Genomic DNA, 24,602 nt, shown 5'->3' on the forward strand with positions numbered 1-24,602 from the left:
ACAATGCATACTTAAGACAAAATTTAGAGGATCAACATAAGTAAAAAGAAAATAAAAATCACCCATAATCCTATCAAACAGATATAAGCACTGTTGACAAGTAGTAGTAGCCCTTTTCTCTATTTGCAATTTATATATTTTAATGTGTAAATATAGGTTCATGTTGTACGGACAATTTCATGCACTTTTTTTGCACTTAGCAAGCATCATCAACGCCTTTGCCTGCTATTCCCTACTTTCCTGCTACTTTGTTTTCAGTAATTGCCGTACTTCATTTATGGAATCATCCCTTCACGGTTGGATATTTAGCCTTACAGGCTTCCTATTCTTTCCAAATTTACTCTTTTAGTATTCTCAGAGTCCAGTGGTGTGAATATTAGAACAGATGACATTGTTCTTGGTCCAATCCAGTCTTGTCCTAGAAACTTCACGTCTCAATCGCGGTGTCAGAAAACAACGGGCTGCTGCCTGCAGTCCCTGAAATCATACTCATGGTACTGCTGACAGTCATAACTTGCCAACCTGGCTCATCAACCTATAACTACAACTTACTCCCAGGCCACTGATATTTCAAAGGAACAATATGAGCAATCAAAATCTGCCATTGATGGGTCAAATCCACAGAAAAGGACTAAGTCAAACCTTCTGTCACTGGTGATGGAAATAATATGGGATCTGGGGGCCTTTAGGATGGCAGCCTGAGACAGTTCCCTGTTTTGTTTGAAGTCCTTTTTTCAAAAAAACTATTTATCTCAGAGCTTGTTCTTGAATGTCCACCTCACTTACACCGTAGATAGTACCTTCAGTACCACAGGGGCAGCTAGTAAGAGGCTGAAATCAGCACATCCTGGTAGTCTGTTTGATGAGCCAACTCCAGTACTGATTTGAGCTGACTGCCAAGTCCCGAGGAACCCTATCTGGAGATTCAGCGCGGAAGTTCTGGGCATCTGGGCAGGTGTGACGTGAGGGAGCCTGCCGGGCTGCATTTCCCCGGTCTGAATGGAGCTCTCCTCCAGGCACGCTGTCTTATGAGCATAAAATATTGATTGCTTTGTATCCCAGTGTCCCTAACTGTGATGCACCTTAAAGCAATACTTCAAACAAAGGAAGTCAAACTGGACTAGAAATACCTTGACTATCTCTATGAGTCAAATATTTCTGAAAACTTGTAGCTACAAACTTTTATTTTTTGAGTCCCAGAGTTTGGATTTTGTCAGTAATCCTGAAAAGGCTTTGTTAAAGTACTTGTACCAGGAGACAGTATTGTGAGGTGTTAAAACTACAGATCATGTAGTCAGGCAACTTGAGTTCAAATTCTGTCATCTGCTAGCTGTATCACTGATCGGCAATCACTTTCTCAGCTGGAAGACAGAAAACGTGTGTCTACTTCAGATTCATGAAAAGAACAGGAAAGAAATATCAGGAAAGCAGTCTTGGCACATGTTAGGGCTTACCAAGTACTATTATTATTAATTTTAATATTTAAGGAAAATTATAACAACATTTAAATATTTTAATGCAATGTCTTATCAATAATGTTATTCCTATCGCTACTATGTGCAGGCACTGTGTTATTTCCTGGGGAAGAATGGTGAATAACATGCTGTCCTTTAAGGAGATGAAGTTTAGTGAGTAGCCACCTGCTGTTTAACTCGATATAGTGTTGTAAGCAATGAAATACACGACATAAAAGTAGGTATGAGATGTTGTGAAGATTGATTGCTCGGTGTAGACTGATGTAGGGAACACTTGCTGGAGTTACATGGCACAGGCAGTAGAGTTTTACTTGTCCGGCATCAGCCTGGGTTACTAAAATGCGGTTGCTGCTTCCTTCTAGAGCTTTCATTGAAATGGAAAGCACTGGAGAGACCTCAAGTGTTTTTGTTTTGTTTTGACCATTTGCTTTTATTATCTTAAAGAAAATGTACTAAAACAAGTCCCTATTATTCTCTGTACAAAGTAGCTATTGTAATACTATGTATCTTTATATAGCCTAGTTCAGGGAATAAATTTTAATTCATCTGGATTTGTTTCTTTTTCCAGCTTAACATTTAACACCAAACCACATTCTATTCAATAGTTTTAAAAAAGTAATAGTTTCTGGTGTTTAATTAAGCAAAAACAAGCAAAAAAAAAAAGGAATTATATTTTAAAGAAAACACATTATGGTAATGGTAGGGAAAATTACTTAACTATATTAGCCTTTCATCCTTATTTCCCACAGTTTACATATTTTCCCTTCTCCCTGAGATAGTCTCTTAGCAGCAAATACAGAATCTCAAAATTTGTACTCACTGTAACCATGTGGATTTCTTGCATCTGTCTGAGGCATTTTCCTTGCCTAATTAGGAATGTGGCTTCAGTGGCTACTGGCTAAAAAACAGCCTGGTGTTCTTTTTCACCCCATTAGGAAAAGGGGGAGCCTGAAAGGGACCTTTGGTCCTCATTAGATGGCTGATATGTTTCATTTGTACATTTTGCAGAAGGTGCTCAGGCAAGTATGGCAATGCCGCTGTGGCCAGGTTTGCTAATTGGAGAATGTGAAAGTGTATTCATATCATCTCATTGTGTCTGGGGAATTTGCCAAATTGGAGATTTAATCCCATTGTCTTTCTTTTCCTAAAGGCATAGAACGGCACTATCTCAAATATTTGGCCTCCATGCAGATGGAGTGGCTCGCAATGATCAAATATTATATGTGAATGAACCACAGAAGTCAACTTTTTTGTCTTAAGGCTGAAAACCTTGACTTCATCCATATTGTTTTGTAACAATGGATAGAGGAGATTGCTCTGGAGTAGCTTTTTTAAAAAAAAAGCTGTTCAAGGAGGTTCGGAGTATCACATAGGTTTGTCTATCAAGTGTTCATTCTTAGTGAAATGAATGGCAGTATGTAAGGCAGTGACAGTTTCTTAGCTGGCATTAATAGGATTTCTATATGTTTATAAGCATGATTAGTTTAGAAACTTCATTACTACAGTTTTATAGGGAGAAAGTCTCTAGAGAGATTAATCATGTGTAACCAAAGTAGAAGAACCAGTGGAATCTACAGCTAGACCTTGGGTCTCTGATTCTACTAAGAGGCTTGTTATCTTCTGGAAAAGAGACCACGCTGCCTTTCAAGGATAGACAAGCCAGTGAGTAAACTGGTCGTTCTTCATCTTCCCCATATTATGCCCTTCCAGAGGATGCACGCTAAGAAGATCGTTATTCAGACAGGGCTGACTTTTTATAAAGAAAAATCTAACCTCCATCTGGATGCCATCGATTTATTGACTTCAAGCTTAAGTTTTCTATTGTGGGCACAAGTGTTCATACAGAAGCCAGTTACATGCACTAGGTTTTCATGACACAAAATGGAGGCTCCTTTTAGTCTGAGTAGATATAAAGGTCCTATGACTCACAAAACCGCCACTGCCCTGACCTGATTCTCTTTATTTTTGAATTCTAATCTATGTCAGAATCTTTTTGGAATGGAGACCCTATTTTATCCAGGAAAGTTGTCTTTTTCGATAGTAATCTACAATAGAGTTCGATTCTTCACAGATATACAAGTCCAAGATTGAGCTTGTTTTGGTTAAAAACTCTGATTTTATCCTTACAATCGAAATTTCAATGTGGAAAGTGATCTTAAGAGATGACTGAAGACAATCTCCTACTCCAGAGATAAATCACAACATCTTAGATATGGGCGTATTTTAGGAACTACAAGAAGAGAGTTTCCAGAATTTCCCCGGGGGAATTTGTACTAGGATCTAACCATGTTCACTTAAAGCTGTCATTTTTCACGTATAGACTAGCTATATTCCTATCATTTCAGCACATATCTTCCAGTTTACCTTGGGACTTGGTGGGAGTGAAATCAATTCCCTTTTATAGTACTTATGTGAGCACAGATCAGTAAGTTTTAGCTTTCCTTTCCCCAGATTAAGACATGCCCATTTCGATGGTGGGAGAGAAGACGAGTTTACACTCCACATAGCTGTTCCAATGTTGCCCAGTATCACTTTTCAATGAGTGAATCAGGAAATAGCTTCCTTTGGGAAATGGTTTCCATTTGACTCATTAGCATCGAACATCTTCGGGATCTTTCTGAATTTCATTTAAGGAATTGAATTTCCTTGAGATCCTCACAGTAAAATCTGCAACAGTCATTGGTGCCTCTACTTTTGTATTTGTTAAGTTTATTTCCTAGTCTGGGACTTTTGAGCTCACAACCTCTGCAAGAAGACATATGGCCATCTGCCATATAGCTTAATCTCTGAGCTGTGGGCTTGGAGGAAGTATGTATATTTCAAGGACAAGAAGCCAAGGAAGCAAAGAGGGACAGTTTATTTTCACTTTTCACAGACAACAGTGGGAGGGAATCTAAATTCTGGCAGGAGACTGCATTAGGTGCCAAGCTGCCACTGTCATTTGCATAATGTGTAATCTAAAGTGTTGATTCATCTCTGAAAGACAGGCACGTTTAGTGAGGGGAGGGGAAATTATGCCTCGCTCCTCTGCCTGCCCCTTAAGAACCCAATCACATTCCTTCTCTCCATCAACCCCACAGAGGCAGGGACCTTTCTGCCCCACTGAACTTGCTTCTTGTCTCCACCTAGCAAACTGACTAACGGCGCTGGCTCTTCCCCTGTTGCTATCTCTGACGCTGCTGAGTGTAGCTGCTCCTCTCCCAAAGGACAGGAACTGATGGAAATGTGACTAGCTGATTTGGGGTACATTTTTTTTTTTTTTACTTTATTTTTTAAAAAGTGTATCTCACCCCTAAATAGGACTTACCTTTAAGACTGTGGAGGAACATGTATGTTCAGAAGCGATGTGCTGTAAAAACGTAAAAACAATTTGATGCTAACGTAATTGCAGACTCTCTCATTTTAACAGGCTGTTTGTTGACGGTGGGTGTTTGGCATAGAATTTTGCTTTTAGAGGCTGGATATATATCTATTTGCATGTTTGTGCAGCATCAAATAGATGTCTTTGTTTTAACAAATTGGTCCTCTCATTTTAATAAAATTCCTAACATTAAATAGTCAGTGAAACGTGTATTTTTAAAAATACAGTGATCAGAAGGGAGACTCCCACAACTTTGACTTTTGCGACATTGTCTAACCTCGGTCCCCATTCCCATCTGTAATGGTGTTTAGTACATTCTCTGGGAGGACCAAAGGTGGGAGGTTTCTATATCCCTTCTACTATAAACACTTGCTAAACATTTATATAAACATTTATCACAAATATTTTATAAACATTTTCTCTAATCCTCAAATAATCATCCTTCTCTTTAGCAATGAGGCAACTGAGGCCCAGATTATTAAGACCTGTTTCCCGTTCCTTTTCATTGGACCACATGAAAATGCCATTTTTATGTAGCTTAAAAATGGTTGAACATCAGCAGCTTTATTGGCGCAATCCAACAACCATTCAGGAGAGCTAGGAACCAAACTCCAGCCAGCCAGGATGAAAGTTAGCCTCCCTTCCACTAACCCATGCTGCTGCCTTCCATGTTTATATTCTTGTGCTGCTCCAAATATCTAGCCATGTAGGCATTATAGACTCAACATAATATGTGGTTAAAAAATATTTATTGATTGGCTTTTGAAAAATGGATTTAGAGAAAGCACCATAGAACTATGTTTTGTAACCATTTAGCAAAGTATTAGGCATTTCAGTTTTTACTGCTGTAAATGTGGGTGGTAATAAAGTACTATTAGATACTATTTTTTGAATCACTAATTCCTCTATTTTCTACATATGGCACAATTTCCCAGCGTCCAAATAGCTATCATTAATGATGGGATCTTTTTGGGACAGGTGAAATCCTACATCTCTGATCTGCCTTCTTCCTTTGTTTTCTCCTGCCAGTGTGGGTTAGCAATTTCACAGGTTTTATGAAGTGACCAAGAAAGTACTTAGATAATCCACCTTTAAAATATCCCTCCCCTTTCTTTCTGCGTTAACAGCCACACTTTTATTTCTTCCCACTCTGGAGATAATACTCTGATTTTCTGAGCCACAGGTATTTAGCTCAAGTCCTTATATTGACCATTTTAAGAACATACCCACACATTTTGGAAGAACCCAGGTGGTTTTCATATTTAGTATGTCCAAAAGATATGAATTTTGAGAGCAAATCAATGACTGCACGATTTATAGTGTAATTACATAGTAATTACTCCATTTGCCTGTGAACATTGAATCCTCTCCATGGGTTTTAAACAGATGTCACAGCAGATGCACCTCATTTAAGGGAGAATTTCTATTAACTATAGCAGTAGTTAGACTTATTATCTTCAGTGGTGCTGGATTAAATTGAGAAGAGAGGGCACTGTTGAAAACTATCAGGAAGTATGACTCAGATAGGAGAGGGACAGATGTCAAACATGGAAAAGTTCCTATGAGGAAGTGTATCAAATATAGTGTCAGCATTTCAAAGGGTTGACGAATCCTTGGCTTTGGGGTTAGGTGACAGTTGTCAGTATAGCTGAATTTTGTAGAGCTAAGTGTACAAACTTATTTCTACTTACATTATCTCACTTGATTATCATTGGAATCCAGGACGTAGGTTTGCATGTCTTGAGGTTCAGAGGTCACCCAGTGTGGGGACAGAGCCCCAGAGAGCAGTTTCCAGGCTCTCGGCCTCATGTGGAAAGGTGCTGAATCGGGTAGTAGATGGCCGTCAGCTGTGGCTAGTTGGCTATCAGCTGTAACCATTGAGCCATTGGCCACTAATATAACTGCCGCAGCTCTGGTGGGAGTAGAATCTAGAGGAAGTCGAGGAGAGTCGGTCGGTTGGCAGAAAAGCAGACAGCAGGTCGCACGTCTTGTGAATCCAGCCTTCAGTGAGACTATAGTGGTATGACACCCCTACCTATGGCTCTGTGGGTTTTCCTTTTTGACCTCACCATATCCTGCTTTCTTATGTGGGGAGCGGGACCAGAGTCCCCGCAGGCCTCCCGTGTAACACCCAGGTTCTCCAGGGGGTGTATGGTGGAGCCCAAACCCGAGCCCAGGCTGCCTGTCTCCCCAGTTCACACCACGCTGCTTCTTCAAACAGTCAGTTCAGTCAACAAATCAATTAGACTGTGTGTGTTTTAAAACAAATTGATTGACCTTTTGATTTGTTAGTTTAAAATCAAAGTGATTGAATCAGTTGTTTGTGAAAACACAGGTTAAGAAGTGCTTGTTTATTTTAACATCAAACTCTTGGTTTTGTTGTTATGTATTTTCAAAAAGCTACAGTTTGAAATCCATTCTTTGTGCAACATGGGAGATTGCCAGACACGCACCAGTTTTTAAACTAAATTTGTACACAGCCAGGATAATCACCACTGGTAACATCTTCAAACATGTAGAACAATGTGCTCATATTGAAATTGATGGTTTAAAATTATGAGCAAGTATGAAATAAAAGAATTTACAAACTCCTCAGTTGGAATCTTGATAGCATTTTGCTGATGGCTGGGAAAAACTTGCATATGTCGTTGATTTTTCCTTTCTGATATATCATCATTGTCATGCGGGGTGGCATGTGGGGTCTCTAGTCCTGCTCCCCACATGAAAACGCAGGATATGCTGAGGCCAAAAAGGAACACTCACGGAGCCATAGATAGGGCAGTCACACCACTATAGTCTGACTGGCGGCTGGGTTGGAGACACAGGAGGCGGGAGCCACACGATCTGCAACCCGCCATCCACTTGTCTCTGCCAACCAACCCCACTCGCTAGCTGCAATCCGCTCTTGCTAGCTCAGCCACCATCTTCTTGCTAGCCCCCATTTTCTGCTAGCATAGCCACAGCAGTTATATTAGTGGCCAGTGACTCAACAGGTTACAGCTGATGGCCAACTAGCCACAGCTGATGGCCATCCAAATCACAGTTGATGGCCATTTACTACCTGAGCCAGTACCTTTCCACGTGAGGGCGAGAGCCTGCACTCCTGGCTCTGTCCCCACAATCATCATCATCATGTCTATTATTACTATTATTATTTTTAGCATGAAATGATCCCTACTCTACCCCATTCCAGTTCAATGTCTCTCCTCATTCAAATCTGGACAATAGTAGGTTTGCCCAACAGCCGGCTGACCCCTGCTTCCAAGGTCTGTGAAAAAGGCCTGGCCTTAGTGAGGCTTGTCATTCCAAAGGCTGCTCAAGTGGCAAGGGCTTGAGAGAATTCACTGTTGCTTAGTCCTCGAAGGCATTTCCCTGGTGGCAATTGGTGAGGACAAGAGAAAAAGATCTGGCTGTCCGTCAATAGGACTGGACTCTCACATAAACGTCAAACCTTGGCTAGGAAAAGCTGCTTTTTCTTTCTGTGAGGCTCTCCTTCTTTGTAAAAAATCAGCAGTGCTCTCTAGATTTCTTTCCCTTTCCTCCCTAAAGACTCTGTGGTACTTGGTAGCCCCTTCTTCTCTTCCATTCTCTCAACTGAAAGAGCTGGCTGCCCCACTGTGTTACCTCCTTGCTCACGTCTCACCCCACTCGCATTTCTCCTTTATCCTATTTGGGATTTGTATTCCTCTTTGGAACATTTATCCTCCTACGCTTCTCTTTCTAACATTTTCTGTTCTGTTCTCTCACCTTCCTCCCGTGGCTGAGGACTGTTCTCCTAGACTGTCTCCTCAGGGTCCATTAGTCAGGTAGCCCATGCATCAGTCTCAGCTGAGGAGAGAGGTGGAGGTGAGGCCCGTGGAGAAGAAAACCGACAAAGGAGGAAGAAAGGCATCAAAAGAGACTTGCAAAGAATGGGGGAAGGGGAAATTAGAGGCCCTTGGAGCCTAAAAATAAAACTAATAAGTGGGGCAACACTTGGCTTTTCTGTTCTGTTCCAACTTTACATATAACAGTTTGTACATCTATTATATTAGAAATATATTAATATACTAAATTAATTAATATGTTAGAAATAATTAACCATAGTAATTAATATATCAGAAATAATTTTTGTAAAATGTCTGACATAGTATGTGGAACATAATAGATACTCAAAAAAAGATGGTTATTACCTTCTTGCTTTTTAAGACCCAAAGTGATTCAAATAAATATGAGAATTGGGTTCAAACCATGGAGTAATATCTAATTTTGATAGAGGCAGCACTGTGTTCTTGGTTCTCTATGTTATAACATACAGAGTGTGGCAGTCAGTTGTGAGGATTGTCAGGAAATATATAACAATAGTCACCAAGCACTGACATTTGAGAATGATGATTTTGGAAACAGGAGAGTATAAATGTAAAGACCTGGACTCCAGTTCTACACTTGTATTAGTCTTGGAAATATTCTGTAACCTCCAGGCTCTTTTTCTCTACTCTGCATAACGGAGATACTAGAGAACCAACCGCACAGGGTTGTTCCGAGCTCCAATGGGGTCACATAAGCAAAGTGGATGGCAGAGCTTAGCACATAGTAATCACTCAATAAAGGCTGTCCACTATTGGGTTACAATTTTAATTAGAGCAGATTCATGTTTATCTTCGTAAAAACATTGATTTTACTCCCTTGCCTTCTGATTTCCTTTTCTTGAGAGACAAAGAAAGGGGCTTGAGTTATCTAACCCTTTTGGAGTCTGTGACCCATGAGAAATTCATTTCTTATGTGGACTAAGGCAGGAAAAATATCAGGCACCATGACGGTCGGTTACTCATCAACTCTATGACACCTGCCTATCATACTTCTGGTCATTTCAAATGCCCATAGAACATTTTCCAACAGAGTGGTGTTCAGTAGTTCATAAGGCAGTTCACCATACGCTAGATTTATTTCACTAAGGTCCGAGGGACAATTCGTGCTATTAGGAAAGATATGTGAAGCCATTTCTGGGATGGCAGGTAGACTTTACTGGTGAGGGAGGATTTGTTGACCATTTCTTATTATAGGGCATTTTTCGAATCCCAGAACTACATGGTTTATGCTAATTCTTTTGACCAATATCTATAGAGCATCCACTACTTTCTGGCTCTGGGCTGGGTGCCAGGGAGTCAAAGGTGCATTAGACATGTCACAGCCTGGTGAGAAAGCACAGGGGCTTGCACACAGCTGAATAAATATTTGTTGAGGCAACTTGGAAATAAGCCCTTCCTTAATCATAAATGCTGTTAGAGAGCTAAAAACAAAGTACCCCAGATAGGCAGGGGAGGGACCAACTTCTCTGGCTTGTGACAGGTTTGCTGCCTGGAGAAGTCCTTACTGTGCTTAAACATCCCTCTGTGCTGTCTGTCCAGGGCTCAGCGAAATCCACTGAGAATTCCTGGCACAAAGTCCCAGGACAGGGCACTGTGCAGTGGCCAATCCAAAACCCAATTCCTGCCCTTGGGGACTTCTCTATTCTTTTTCTTTTTTTAAGCTAGGAATTGTATGATGTTCTGGTTTCCACTCCAGCCTGTTTAGTGGCTGAGGCACAGCTGGGGAAAGACTTCGGTTATAGAGCATGCCGGGCCATAAACCGACAGAATCAGTAAAGCAAACTCCTGGGCAGTAGCCATGCAATGAAAGGGAACCACCGTGTCCACGGCCAGAGAAAGGTTGGGTGAGCGTTATTTGCAGAGAACGTGCCTGGCTCCTGGCTCCTCTGCTGCCCATGGTGGGAGCTGCTTGGCTTCATCTTGCTCGTTCAGTCTCGCCCAGGTGCCAGCCAAGGCCAACCCAGGTGCCTATAAGGAGAACTGAGGGGACCTGTGGCCAGTAACAGAGTGGCTTGGAATCGCCTCAGATTCCCAACTGACTGTTTGCCCAACCCTTAGGAGCAGAACCAAGTATATTTTGTTTTGTTTTTCTTTGTGTCTAAGTGGAACATCCTGTATCCTGTGTACTGTAACAGGCACCTGTCTTATTCTGGGTACCTCACTCTTTGGGGCCTCATTTTCTCAATTGTCAGGTGAATATGTAAACACCCAGTCGCAGGGCTGTTTTTAGCAACAAATGAGATGACCTGTGAGGCACCTGTCACAGGGAAGGTGCACAATTTGTGTTGGTGTCTGAGTCCGGGTCTTTGTATGTTTTGTCACATCTATATTCTTGAGGCCTGGAGTTACTCCTCTGACATGAAGCCTGATTGTTTTGGTGTAGAGGACACTTGGCAGACCACAGTGTAAAACTATGCATTTTATTGATCAATTCATGTGTGCTACCTGCATACCTTCTTTGAACCTCATTCCCTTCCCTTCTCCCTACTCCTGACAGGGTGTCTCCTAATTAATTTCCTTTGAGGGTTTGGGACTCAGAGACCTCTGTAGGGGCACAGAGAGGCAATAGGCCCCTGAACTAGAGTGTAGGGGCTTGAGTCTACCCCAAAATCTCCTATCTCCCCTCTTCCTCCGCTGTGGCTCAGCTGCTTGGGGAGTTACCCTGGAAGAGGTCCCTCAGAGAGCAAAGGACATTGGCTCCTGACCTTCCTGTCAGTTTCTTTTCATGGGGGCTCTGGAAACCTGAGGGGAAACCTTTCCAGGTGCTGGTTTTCCGGCAGGAGAGGAGCATCTGTGAGCCCTGTAGGGCAGAGTGGAAGAGTATCAAGTGATAACCCCTTCCCAGCTATGTGACCAAGGCCACTTGAGGAATGTAGGAACCAGATGCAGATGGGGCTTACTACTTTGCTCAGCTGAAGAATGTCAAGAAACGCCCAAGTGGCGGAAAACTGCATGGCCCCAATTTCTATCTAAATAAAAATAAATGATGCCTGAATTAATGACTCAGTTTGCAGGACTGAAAGAGAAAAAATCAGAGAGAAAACGTTTCAAAATTAGCTCTGAATTCGTCATGGTCCAAGATCTTGATCAGTGTCTCATTTAAAAAATAAATAAAATAACATACCAACCTCTCAGTGGATACTGAATTACAAGCTGGCTAGTTCATCAAACACCTTAGCAAATTCTAAAGAGATTAGGGAGTGAATCCAAGTGCTACTGCACAGAGTCCCCTACCCAAGCCCAGGGCAAAGATGGAGAAGCCAATGCACAATGTCAAATTCTCCAATTGCTACCAGGGCTGGAGCGAAGGGTGGTGAACTTTCTGAACAACTGCCCTGGGCAGAGAAAAAGGGTGGATCCCTTTACAGAAGTGAAAATGAAAGGGATATGCTAAGGGAGACAATTATTCTTGGTGTACTCTGAATATTATAACATGGGATTAGTAAGAGGACTTTCGTCCATTGACATTTCTAGACAAATTACTTTGGCCCATAGTAGGGAAAATAATAAAAACAAAACCGTAAAAATTAATGCTTACTTAAAACAAAGAGATAAAAGACATGGAAAAATATTTCAAGGGGCCCCAGGCATGAGTGGCTGTGAGGCATGGAAGCGAGTGGTCACTAGGGGAAACCCAGGGATGGGTAACAGGAGGGTCCCTGCTGTCCTCTGGCTTTCCTTAGCACATTCCTTGTTCATGCCTCCTCTTTCCTTCCCATCTTCCTGTCTCCCCCAGCTACTTCTTAGCTACCAGCAGCCTCCTTGGTCCTGCCTTCTATTTCAACCTGATGAGGGTCTTGTTCCATCAGAACTGAATCGTTTACCTGAAAAGGAATTCACGCATGCAGTGGAGGCTGACACTAGTAGTCTATTAGGTAACATTTGTATTTCACCAGGGAGTCCTTTAAGGCCTTATCAGAAAAGAGGGAAGGAGCCTTTTGTTTCACAAGTGTCACAAACTGTTCACATGGCATGTATCTTTGAATGGAGGAAGAGAATGGGCAAGTTTCAAAATTCCCGAAATCACTGCAGGTAGATAGCTGTCTGCTTCCTGTATAGCTCAGGCCTCATCTGCAATGAGCTTGGGGACTAATGTTGTCTTTGCCTTCCTTGTCACGGCTGTCTGCTTGCGATGCTTTCAGTACACTGTAATTCCATGACAAAAAAGACTGTCTCTGTCTTACAAATAAGGGAGAACATTTATGTGCGCATCCTATGTTCAGTTAGTTTTCTAAGCCCTTTACGATTATTGACTAATTTCGTTGTACAACCTTCAAAGATAGATGATTCTATGACCATTTTAAAGATGAGGCATGGAGCCATTGAACAGTCTGCCTAAGGTCACAGAGAGGACAATGAAATGGCAAGTTAGGATTCAAACCCAAGCTATCTGACTCCCAGGCTCACGCTGTAAACCGTGATATAGATTGTATTCCTGGCACCTAGTACAATGCCTGGAAAACAGTCATTGCTTCTGATTTTCCTTTTATGTCTTTCTGATGGTTAATTTTATGGGTCAACATGAGACCCATATCTGGCCAGAGTGCCCAGATATTTGGTCAAACATTATTCTGGATGTTTCTGTGAGGATCTGTTTAGATGAGATTTACATTTAAATCAGTGGACTTGGAGTAAAGCACTTTGCTATCCATAATGAGGGTGGGTCTCATCCAAATAGATTAAATCCTGAATAGAACAAAAGACTGATCTTCCCTGAGCAAGAGTGAATTCTCCAGCAAACTGCCTTTGGACTCCAGCTGCAATTCCTCAGTTTCCAGCCTGCCAGCCTCCCCTATCAGCTTTGGGACTTGCCAGGCCTCCACAACTGTGTGAGCCATTTCTTAAAATAAAACTCTTCTTATATATACATCCTACTGGTCCTGTTTGTCTTGAGAACCCTGACTACTAGTCTCCTTTGCTAAAATGTTCCTCAAGGTTTGGACCTAGGCCTTCTATTTTTCTCAAAGTTTTGCTTGTTTTATAAGCAAATTTTTCCTGTCCATGGCCTCAATTATTATCTATATGCCAATGACTCTTCTAACTCAGATGTATCTATGGACCTATATATCCAACCATGTATTTTAGCACACGTTCTTGGGTATCTGTGGGGCACCTGACTGTAGCATGTACAAAGTAAATTCATGATCCTGCAACTCTGATTCTCTTTCAGGGTTTTCTATCTTTGTAAAATGGACCTGTATCTATCAGAAAGACTAGGAACCATTCTTAACGGTGCTCTCTCCCTTACCTCCCTACTGAATCCATCACTGTGTCCTGCCAATGTCACTTCAGGAATTTCTCGTACCTTTTTACTTCTCTCTATCTCCACTACCACCGCCTTACTCAACCTGTGGGTATTTCTTATCTTGACTCCTATGGTAACTTTTCAAGTGGAGCTAGCTAGCTGCCCATTCTGTTTCTCCATTAATCTTTTTTCTTCACACACTCCAGTCACAGTAATCTTTTCTAAAAACTAAAGCTGATTATATCATTCAGCGTCACTACCTGTTGGAAACCATTCTGTGACTTTCTATTGTGCTCGGGAAGGCTGAATTCTTCACATGACCACATGGTGGTTCCCAAGGTCCTGCAGGGTATCATCCCGCAGCAATTTCCTCCTTCCTCTCCACACTCCATCGAACCTCACTTTTTACTCAGTTTCTTGAAAATCCTTCCGCATATCACTGACCTTTTGTACATACTGTTTTCATTGTTTAAAAATGTACAGAATTATTCCCAACCTCTCAACTCTCCTATCAAGAGTCACTTCGAGGGGAAAACTGTTGTGTTCCACACTCTCCTCCCTCAGTCTAGTCAGATTCCTTTGTTATACAGCCTCAGAGTATTTATCTAAATTAATATGAATCATAATAGCTAAGATTTATTGGTGCTTATCGAGTTCAAGTATCAAGCACAATGCTAAATGTTTTGCATCCATTATATTGAAATATTATCTAACTAAAATTGCAATGAAATCCGAGAAGTAGGTATTATTATTATTTTTCTCTTTTACAGAGAAGGAACCTGAGAACCCGGGTGGGAAGCTGAGTGCCTATTCGGTAGTATGATGACGTGGTGAATATTTGGCTCTCCCACTGGAATGTGTACTTGGAGTGAGCAGGGGCCAGGTCTGTGACTGATCGGCATTGTTAGAGGACTACCTGGCACGTAGAATGTGTTCAATACCTACTTGTTGATTGAAAGAATGATAAATTTTGAGTGAGTAATGAATCAGGACATGATTTAATATTAAAACTAACTGGGTAGCCCTTTTATTCTCTACTGTGAGATTATTTACAAATTCTAGACAGTTGCTTGCAAATGAGACAGTGGCATTCCCAATACTAGAGATGTTTTAGAGTACCTTCCACTCTTCCTGTTGATGACCATCTGCTACATTTCCAAAGGAGGCAGCAATTTAGTTTAATTTTGCTCACAGCAAAGGATGTTTCTTTTTTCTTTTTTTTTTTTTGTACCAGTTCTTTGGAGGCTTCTAAAACAGAGGGAATCACACACACACACACACACACACACACACACACACACACACACACTTACAAACATGTGTGATTCCACACTAGCAGCTGTAACAATAAACCCTAACTTTTTCAGCTTAAAAAATAGTTGATTATTTCTTATTTGAGTAATAACCTAATGGGGGTGTTCCTGCGTGGCCAGACATCTTTCTACCTCGTGATCCAGGAGCGCAGGCTCCCTCCGTGCCTGAGGGCCTCAGGGTTCTCTCACCCAGACAGCAGCAGTGGACAGCAAGCAGAGAGAAGGCACACCCACTTCCTAAAAATCCTGGCCCCCAAAAGAAGCATGTCACTTCCACTCATATCCCATTGCTAGAATTTCGTCATGTGTTCGCAGCCAACTCTAAGGAAGGCAAGGAAATGCTGTCTAGTTATATGCCCAGGAAGAAAAGAGAGAAAACATATTTGAGTGAGTGAGTCACCAGCCATCTTGGTCCCACTCTCCCATCCCTGTAATATAAAGCGGAGAGATGTTATAAGATCAGTTCAAAGTGCCCTGGAATATGGGAAGATGGAGCTGAATTTTAACAGTGGGCATCTAGAAAGGTCTTTGGAGGAGGGTATTTTTAGTGCCATCTTAAAGGATAGGTAAGTCCTTGATAGAGATTTCCTTGTAACTGAGACCAGTGACAAAATGGTGAGGTCTGAAGTCAGGAGGAAGTAAGGGTGTGAGAAAAAAATGTATGCTTGCACCTTGGCCTATGTGTACATATCAGTGTGTCACGTTGAAATTATTTTAATAATCTCTTTTTCCTGGTTTTCCTGAATTCCTCCTATAAGTCATTAAATAACAAACAGAATTACCCCCTCCACATGAGTATCTTAATCCCTAATGTGAAGATATGAAATAATTAGAGGGTGTTCTGTGTAACAATTTTAATGTCATGGAAAAGTTCTATTTTCAAGACTATGCTAATTATACAGGCAAAGGCCGAACAAAGGGAAGGTACACAATTAGCAGAGCATAATTTAAAACCAGCCCTGTTTAGAGGCTCTTCTGAATCTAGATATGTAATATATCAAGAGTGATCTAGTATTTCTCTTTTAGAGGACAAGTCTGGAGAGATTTTAGAAATGCAGGGGTTGTCCATTTTGAATTTGACCCTGGTGCCGGTATAGGGAAACATACACTCGAGTCTAAGTGGGATCGAGGAAAGAGCAGGGTCTGTAGGGGTAGAAGACCTCTGTCCCTTCCTTGGTTTGCCACTTATTGGCTGGGTGATCATAACCTCTCTGAACTGCTTCCTCCACTGTATGGGGATAGTAATACATATGAAAGCACTTAGCACTGAGCCTGTACTATATTAAAAACCCATTTTTAAATTTTAGATCCATTTCCCTTCTGTTCTCCCACTTTCTTTTTCTTAAAGCAGGCTTTCATTCACCTCAATAAAAATCCTTAAGACTTTAAGAACTGTACAAGAATGACTGTAATATCCGATGGATGTACTTCCTCTAAGTCTACCAAACTTCAATAAAGGGAGTTATAATATCAGTGGCTCTGCGTGAGCGATGTCAAGCATAAAGCAATACTTCAGTTGTCAAATCCAAGGAAGGCTGACTCAGCTCTTCATTTCTTCCAAAGAAGATAAACTGCATCTCTTGCAATTTACTTTTTGCTAGGGGCTTCTTGTTTTGTTTTCAAACAAGATCTTCAGTGCAAAAGACAAATTCTCCTACGTGTGCATTAAAAGGGCCATGATGAATCCCATAAAAGTTTGGGCTTTTCTCTAGATTCTTTTACCAGAATAATACAAATTGACATGAAAAGCGGAGAGCTTAAACATTGTACAATATTACACATTATTCAATTGCAAATGCCACGTGCTCAGGCCGTGCCTCAGCTCAGCTATGAATGGCCTATACACGGGAGTGCATCTCTGTATTGACTGAAAGGACAGAGGCCCTCAGCTCCTTGAGAAGGCTTTAGGATTGCATTATCATATCAGTAGCCCCACATGCAAAGTTCTTGGTAAAAAAAAAAAAGATGATAACCCAGAGGCAAGAGATAAAAAATGTGAGTTTGACTTGTGTAAACAAATCAAAGGCGTTTAGAGTCAAGCTACTTAATCTATCTTAAAGCATTGACAGGAATATAAACATCAGAACAGCCTGGGAGCCCGAACAGGAATAAATTGAGAGAGTAGAAGCAAATAAAGATTATTTGCTACTTTTCCCTGATTTACTATGATCCAGCTGTATTGGCCTTCTTTCTGTTCTGTGAACTAGCCAAGCTGAAAGCCTCTTGTCTTAAAGCCTCTACAAATCATCCTTCTGCCTCTTCAGAGATGCCTCTGGTAATAGTCACGATTGTCTCCGTTAAGCTGCATTAACAAATAGCTTCCATATCTCAGTGGCTTAAGACAATAAACGTTTGTTGTTTGCTCATGCTACATGCCCAGAGGCTGAGGGGGCGTGGGTCTCTGTTCTTTGAAGTCGGTAAGTTCCAGGGTATGGGAGCAACCACATCTTGGACCACACCTCCAGTCAGAATGCCACAGGGCAAGGGAGCTAAAGCAACAACAACCAACGAAGTGCTCCAGCATGAAAGTGACATCTGTTGTTTCTCAGCATAACTCATTGGCCAGACCAAATCCCATGGCCCCTTAAACCTCAGGGAGACCAAGGCAATGCAACCCTATCGCATGCCTGGAAAAGGAAGGGAATAGGACAGCTCTCTTGACTCTCACACCTCCCCTGATCACCCTCTATAAAGCAGGTTCTAGCTCTTCACTGCCGGAGCACCCTTTCGTATTTTTTCATAGTGCCTATCATACTGTGTAATTGCATTATTTATTTAGTTTTTGTTTGGTTTTCGGTCAGTTTCCACTGTTGAACTATAAGATCCCCTAAGAGGAAGAACCATGTCGGTAGGCTAAGTCCATGAATAGTTCTCAAAAATGGTCAATCTGCTTAATATGTTTAAACACTGAATTTATTTGTCTTGAATTTGGAGACTCCTTGCAGCGATGACCTCGTGTCTCTGAGTGTCAGTCCTTCCTGGCTGTACACTCTCCGCTCTCCATCACTCCTTATCATCTCTCTCTACACAATGACAGAGGCTAAGGTCAAGACAAACTGGGCATTCCTTCACAGGCTGTTAGGAAGTAAACTGGAAAACTAGTCACTAAAACCTCACAGAAATCTTCTAAGGTGGTGAAAACCAATATACTCAATGCAAATCACTGTACACTTTGTAATACAAGAAAAGAAGAAAGAAACTTGGTGAATTGGCATTTTGTTGAATTTACTTTTAGCAAATTAGCTTGCAGGGAAACAGCTCCGAGCTACCCTCTTGCGCTCCAGTAACAGATGTACTTCATTGTCAGACTGAGCCTGCTAATTAGAAGGTACTCTGAAATAACTGTCCTTTTTATGGGCAAAAAAATTTAGTTTAAAGAGATTAAGTTGTTGGCACAAATCACAGAGCTGATGGTGGGAAAGATAAAAGTATGATTCAAGTCTCTCCTCACTAGTGTGGTGCTTCTTTTCCCGAGTCACACAACAGGAAGGCTGCAATCATTTTCATAAACATAGCACGCAATGTAGGGCAAAAAGTAAGTGTAGAAAAGAATATTCTGGGTATTTGGCTTGCTTTTTATCACTTTCAATAAAAACATATTCATGGAAAAAAACATTTTCATGATTAATTGTTACACTTGACACTTCTTTATTACTATACCAACATTTTCTAGATGAAATACTATTATTTTCAAGGGAAATAAGAAATAATTGAAGTATAACTGCCTGTGGGACAGGTTATTTCAGCAAAGAAGTTTCAAGAATCAATTAGCTATGGCCTTAGAGAAATGGATTTTTAAATAGGCATCCTCTCAGGTCACCTAAGGCAGTTCTTTAGTTCCCTAATATTTCTTCTTAAAAGAGGCCACCACTAAAATAAGTCAAAGGTTTCATAGATACTTATAAGTATGACTGTTTAAAAAAGGACTTTTTTTTAGCTATCATGTTTTTTTCTCCTGTATCATTCAGGAAAAGTCATTTATGACAAGGTTATTTTACGTACTATAGCAGGTAAACATTAATAAAAGCAAAAAAAACCTATTCTCTCTACTCATTAGTACTTACATGTTGATTTCCGATTTTATAGGAAAGCTGTTATTTTTCCAGCATGACGGGCCACATAACTGAACAGTAGGTTCTCCTACCTGTTGGACTGAGCCTGCTGTTTTCTTCTGACTACAGGTGCAGGGCACAAACCATGGTCTCAATCTGATGAGAAGACTTGGAGTCGCTCGTGCCAGGAACAGCTGCTGCTTAGCAAACTGCGGGATCCTGTGTGGATAAGAAGAGAGAAAACTTTAGAAACAATGGAAATTCATCAGGCTCTGAGAAATGAAGATAGTTCTGTCATTAAAAAAAAAAAAAAGACATGTTTAGTCTATAAGTACAATACATAGAATGACATGTGGGTAAGCACTCAATGAAGGTTGAGCAGATGAAAAGAGAATAAATAAATGAACAAATGAAGGTCAGAACTGCTCCTAGGATTGCAAACCTATACACCTACAAGACCAGGCAAGTAGGGTAAATGAGGAAGCGGACTGGCTGTGAGACAACAGGGAATATAGCAGGGCTGTGGTACACTAGTGAGTACGTGTCCCATCTGAAGGGGCAGCACTGCTCAGGTCTAGCTGATGGTTTTCATTGACGCTATAGAGAAAAACAAGCCCGATAATGCCACAACTTCAGATTTTCAAGGGAAGGCAAAAATGCAGATTTTAATGTGAAATCTCTTTATTTTTAGTGTTCAATTAAACGAAACAAAACTTAGTGAGGTTCAAACTAGACTAAAGCAAAAGCCTATCTGCGGGTCAGGGTTAGCTCTCAAGGGGCCAGCTTTTCTCCTAAAATCTAGAGTAACATCTTTAATTTCCAAATGACAAAAAAGGGTCCAGAGGGCTGAAGCCACTTGGACAAAGACACTCCGCTAATTCATGGTAGAGCTGGGGTTTCTAGCCATGAGTATCTTCCCTTTTACTTAAGACTTTCACTTTCACTTATGACCACTCTGAGACCGGCCAACCTGGAGCTCTCCAGTTTATCTGATCCTTGGGTCTCAGCATTTATGGAGTGCCTTCTATACACTAATTTACTTACATTTATTACCTGTAATCATCACCACAATCCTCTTTGTTTTATGTTATTGTCTTCACTTTAATAATGAGAAACTCATGAACTTGGGAGATCAAGTCTCTTGTCTAACGCCACCCTGGTATGTAGTGGACCCAGTGTTTGAATCTAGGTCTACTCAGCTTAACCATTTGTTTAACCCACCTCTCCAGTGCCTTATCAAAAAGTGTAATGTCAGTTTTTAAGCTAGAAGTATTGCAACTTTCCAGAATATAAAATACATCTACATTCAAATGTTGGTTTTATAATACAAAACAATATTTCAAAGTCAAATAGAAATGAATTTCACTATCTACTCTTTTGGATAATTACCATTATTGTTATTTCTCCTTGGGCAGATAATTGAAAATTGACTATATAAATTGTCATGTTTTTCTGGTGAAATAGACTAGGCTCAAAATTTGTCACCCATGTGTTAATTTAAGTTACAATTTTACCAGGCCTAAAAATTATAGCTACTGTAGTATATTATTCTACTACATCTCATTAATATCTTCTTTTTAGTTTCATGTGGAAAAAGGAATTTTGCCAGTGCCATTTATGTCTAAGGAATCCATTCATTTTTGTGTACCTCCACACTACAGTTAGCTATGAAATATTTTAGTGACAGAAATAAGATAGTAATAATATTTTAACATTCTCAGTTTTCCAATAACCCTCTGTGACAATAAATAAATTTGCACTGTGAATCTCAAATGTCAGGATCTGGCCACATTTTATCTGGTTTGTGTATGGTCTGTCTGCAACCAAAGAATTGAATAAAGACCAAATAAAGTACCACTGAGTTGCCTGTTTATTAATTTATCAAGATAAATTCTCAGATTCATTAGGAAAGTAGGTAGAGGTAATAGTTGATCTTATTAGTTAATGGATTTAGGAGAGAGAACAGAGGGTTTTCATTCTCTGAGGTTTCAATATGATGAACTTATTTTTCTATTTCTCTTTGTCATAAGTCGAGTCCCAGGGAAACAGACCCAGGGAGACTCTGAGATACCCACGCAGAAAGTTTATAGGAGCATATTCTCAGGAGCAACACCTGTTCTGAGGGGAGAAGGAAGAAGGGGAGGGAGAGACAGAAATGTGATGCAGTCACAGCAGAGGCTTGAGGCAACCCCCTAGGGCACCCTGGAGCTGGGATGGGCCTGCAGAGGTCCAGTGTGTGCTAGAGTTGGCTTGCATGGGCTCAGACAGAGCTGACTGTGCATCTCTTCCCAACTTCACAGGCGGTGACATCATGATGATACCTTGAATTTGGAGGCATATGTGTAGGGTGTTTACAACATAATAATTGACAAATTTTAGAAACCAGAGCTCCTGTCACTCTCTTCTTCCAATTCCTCAATCTCTGGAGAGCTGGTTTACCAACAAACCCCCAGTTATGAAAGATTGATTTGCTCACCTGTCTGCCCACTCCATATGGTAAGTTCTTAATTGCACATGGGAATGATATCCTATACTGCTAGGTCTTGTATTACTGTAACTTCTTCAGGAAAGGTGTTCTCTGTCCTACACAGAATATATTTTAATCCCAGGATTTCTAGTTCTGCTGTGTTGTCAGTAATCTTTATTGTTGCCTTTCTGAAAGAAGCAACCAAGCTCCCATGGAAACACACCCATCCCTACAACATACAACTTGGTGACATGACTGCCAAAGCCTAAGTGACAGTTATCAAAGGAGTCAGTACTGACAAAGAACAACATCCTGGATAAAATACTTAGAAAAAAGCCAACTGAAATGATTTTAAAAGTAATGCCATTTCTTTATTTGGAAAAACGGTCATACATACCAATAAAGTAGAATAATAAAAGCAGCATATCTTTGTTTAATGAAGTCATAAAATATTTCTGGAGCCAATTTAGAATGTATACCATAGGTGGGAGATGATTTTAAATATATTAGTGGAGACACACAAAGAATTTGGGTTAAAATTGTTTCAGCTTTTTAAAAAGTTAATTCCTAAGAAAATGAACTAAGCCAATTTATTTGCAAATATCAGTATCTTCTGGAACTCAGAGAGTTTATATGAGAGCGTTCACCATTAACTGGGGTAGCAGAAACTTTCAAGGGCACCATTCTGAACAAAGCTGTATGTCTCAAAGTTCTTCTTCTGAATCCTTTACTCCACAGAAAAAGATAATGAAGGAAGACCCAAGATTTGACAAATTATACATTCTTCTCAACTTTGCCCTTTACATCATATACCCACACTAAATCTTGGCAATGTACCAATTGCAAAAACATCACTTAGGTATTCAATTTAGGTAAAAACAATACATAGGAAATGGAAGAGAACTTGTCATAATTTTAGTATATGAGGTTAGAATTAGGAAACTCAGTAAGAAAAGTGTGGATGAGTCTGAAATTCAGTGATTAAAAAGTGTCTCAATATTGACTATATCTCTTCTATCATCTATCACATTTCTGTAACAGGCCTCAAAGCAGACAGGAAGTGAAGTTTCCAACATAAAATTACTGGGTGCCAACTCTTTCTTATGCCTCAGAATTTAGCACAGAGCCTTGCACAAGGTAAGAGCTCAGTATCTCTCAAAATCTTGTTAGACAAAGTGATGAATCCACATTTGGATTCGATAATCAGCTTCTTAATTCCTCTCTTATAATATCCATGGTTTCATTCAACAAAACTGTGCTAAGTATTTTCTACGTTGTGGTATTTTACTAGGAGCTGGAAATACGGAGGAACTCATATCCTTTCTGAGACAGATAAAAGTCAGATAATTAAACATAGTAAGGGAGATACTGAAGCACAAAGGAGAGACCCCCGAACCAGGTGTGTATATGTATATGTGTGTGTCTTTGTATGTAAACAAATGCATTTTTTCTCTTGAATGAAGCATTCAGAATATTGATAATGAAGACCAATGGAATCATTTGTTCTGACTATAAAATATGAATGCAGTTAATCTTTCTGTTCGTCAAATAGGAGATAGTGTGAGGATGAGGAATGTGGCATCGAGCCCTAAGAATAATCATTGGCCTATTTTTCCTGATTTTTAAGATGAATTCATCTGGGCTAGTCATTCAACAGTTCAACAATATTTTTTATTTTCCTTTTAAGTGCAATTCACATACTAGATCCTGGTAATTTAAAGAAGAAGAAAATCTAAATTGCTTTCAAAGTCTTTCTAAGCAAGAAATTCCAAATATCTGACATGCTACGAGCCTTTCAAAAGTTTGATATAATTTCATGATACTTTTCAGAAATACCAATGTTCTAATTTATGCCTACTTAGAAAATTTTAGCTTGTATAAGTGGTTTCATGAACGATTTTGATAGAACATGAATTTATCTTTATAACAAGCAAACATGAAACAATGGAATAGATCCTTGTTTTTATTTGGCTGCCAAACTTTTTAGCTACAGCTTTAGGTCTCTGCCTTTATAGATGGCAGAAGCTGGTTCTGAAAATTAAGACCATTCCAGGGCATATTGCAAAGGAATTTTGCAAAGCTTGCATATTGACTGAGTCAACTACTACTGCCTTGCTGGATTTTCAGGTCAGGTCATGCTCACTTTATCTTGCTCTTCTATCATCTATCAAATACTGTTACAATAAATCATGCCATGTAAGCACATGGAATTTAAACATGACTTCTGATTTAGACAGAGACTGTCTCCAGCCAGCTAGCGTCAATGAAAATTAAGTATGACCCAACTGTGGGAAGTTGCTTTGCTTTCTTTTTGTCTTTTTCTACACATTTCATTCTAGATCAGTCTTTTTAGAAATGGATATGGCATCTGTCTCTGGAGACAATGGGTGAGGGAATAGGCCAGTGCCTGTACAAATATATCACTACCATTAAACAAACAAACAAACAAACAAACCGGCAAAACAAAACCAAAAGTCTGAAGTGTGTGCCTTATGGACGACTGGCGCAGCAATAGCATCTCTTAATTTAAAGGGTAGCATCTTGACCTGTCATGTGCCTGGAAAATGATCCTCCTTCTGACTTATGACGTTCCCCATGATACCCAGGCACATTGCGTGCAGATGCCAGTGGCCATATTACCCAGGGAGAGGCAAGACAGAGAACCTGCAGCAGCTCCTGCAGAGTGGGAGTTTGGGAGGTAGGACTTACAGAGAGGCCCCTTGGCCCATAATGGATCATACTGTATGGGGATTTTTGCATTCCGAGATCAATGAGACTTGCTGAAGTTGTGGCATGGCAAGCAATAGGCCCAGTATGGGAGGAGAGCATCTTTTCCTCTGA

At 40.4% G+C, this 24,602-nt stretch overlaps 1 protein-coding gene across 5 annotated transcripts in view; it reads right to left on the reverse strand.

Annotated features, from left to right (window-relative positions):
- Positions 1–24,602, reverse strand: part of B3GALT1 (beta-1,3-galactosyltransferase 1) — a 513,038-nt gene that overhangs the window by 18,384 nt on the left and 470,052 nt on the right. For 2 of the 5 annotated variants that reach the window (XM_033113024.1, XM_033113020.1), the window contains exon 3: positions 19,387–19,513. The gene's annotated coding sequence lies outside the window, so the exon portion shown is untranslated. Of the gene's footprint in view, positions 1–4,782; positions 4,825–8,583; positions 8,665–19,386; positions 19,514–24,602 lie in introns of all 5 variants that reach the window. The other 3 variants (XM_033113021.1, XM_033113022.1, XM_033113023.1) reach the window with 3 other exon arrangements.

Source organism: Rhinolophus ferrumequinum, chromosome 8 (genome assembly GCF_004115265.2).
Source record: "Rhinolophus ferrumequinum isolate MPI-CBG mRhiFer1 chromosome 8, mRhiFer1_v1.p, whole genome shotgun sequence".
In the NCBI taxonomy this organism is placed as follows: Eukaryota; Metazoa; Chordata; class Mammalia; order Chiroptera; family Rhinolophidae; genus Rhinolophus; species Rhinolophus ferrumequinum.